This window comes from Octodon degus, unplaced genomic scaffold (assembly GCF_000260255.1).
Source record: "Octodon degus isolate 3935 unplaced genomic scaffold, OctDeg1.0 scaffold00074, whole genome shotgun sequence".
Classification (NCBI taxonomy): Eukaryota; Metazoa; Chordata; class Mammalia; order Rodentia; family Octodontidae; genus Octodon; species Octodon degus.
Genome location: NW_004524650.1, coordinates 10,579,246 through 10,580,852, shown reverse-complemented (window position 1 = coordinate 10,580,852; position 1,607 = coordinate 10,579,246).

The window sequence follows — 1,607 nt, the reverse complement described above, 5'->3', positions numbered from 1 at the left end:
AAGAAAGAAAGAAAGAAAGAAAGAAAGAAAGAAAGAAAGAAAGAAAGAAAGAAAGAAAGAAAGAAAGAAATGGTACCCAAAAAACTGGCTCTCTACACACCAAAAACTAAAAAACTTGACCCAGGTATATCATCATGCACTAATCTAAAGTGTAGTGGATTAAAGATATAAACGTTAAAACAGAAACACTCCATCTCCTGGAAGAGAAAGTAGGAGGAACTCTTGAAGACATAGGGGTAGGCAAAGAGTTCATGAACAACAATCAAATTGCATGAGAAACAGTTGAAAGAATGAACAACTGGGACCTGCTCTTATTGAGAAGTTTTTGCACATCAGAAGAAATTACCAACAAAGTGAAAAGACAACCCACAAATTATGAAAAAATCTTGCCTAATCAGCACTCAGACAAAGGTCTGCTCTCTAGAATTTATAAATAACTAAAAAACATTAGGGCCCAAACATTTAAAGACCCAATCCAGAAATGAGCATCTGAGGTGAACACACACTTCTCAAAGGATGAAATTAAAGAAGAAAATAAATATATGAAAAACTACTCCACATCACTAGTCATCCATAAAATGAAAATTAAAACAACAGTGAGATACCATCTCACCCCAAAAAGAATGGCTATCAGAACAAATCAACCAATAACAAATGTTGGAGAGACTGTTGCGAAAAAAGAATACTTCTCCACTGCTGGTGGGAATGTAGAGTGGGGGCAACCATTATGGAAATCAGTATAGAGACTCCTTAAAACACTTGGACTGGAAATCCCATTCAAGCCAACTATTCCCTTACTGGGAATTTTCCCAGAGGAACTGAAAACGTCATATCATAGTGCTATATATGTGTACCTATGTTTACAGCAGCACAGTTTGTGATACCCAAATATTGGAAACAACCAAGATGCCCATCACCTGAAGAATGGATGAAAAAAGTGGTATGTTTATACAATGGAATATTACTCAGCTATGAAGAATATAAACTTGAAGCATTTATATTTAAGTGGATGTCACTTGAAGATATACTCATAAGTGAAATAAACCTGACCCACATGTGTAAATATCATATAGTCTGCATAGTATAAGAACTCAAAAGAAGAAATAAAAATAGAAAGGTATAACACAATGAAAAGGAAAGTGAGAACTTGAGGATTGGGCACAAGGAGAGGGCAAGAAGAAAAACTGGGAGAAATTACAGGGGCAAGCCCATACATTTATATGCACAAGATGGTTAAGGCAATGATCCTGAGAATCTTGAACAGTTTTTTGAAAATAGCAGTTAATTGGTAGGATTCTCACCCTAGCTAACTGTATATGCTGATACCTGTGAACTAAGCAACTGCACTGAAGATCGCAATGTGTAATAGATGGGACATGCTTGGAATGCCTGTCATTCTGGTCTTCTAAATATGTACTTCTTGTCATGACATACCAATTGCTACCATACTGTCTCTCAAGTGAATGTTTGTTGGAAAAATTTAAAAGGATAATAAATGAAAAGAAGTAATAAGAAAAAAAAGTCACAGGACAGTCCTGCTACAATGCTGTATATGGTCAGATTTCTAAATTTCTGTTTAAAAATATGTAATAATTTATTCATATTTT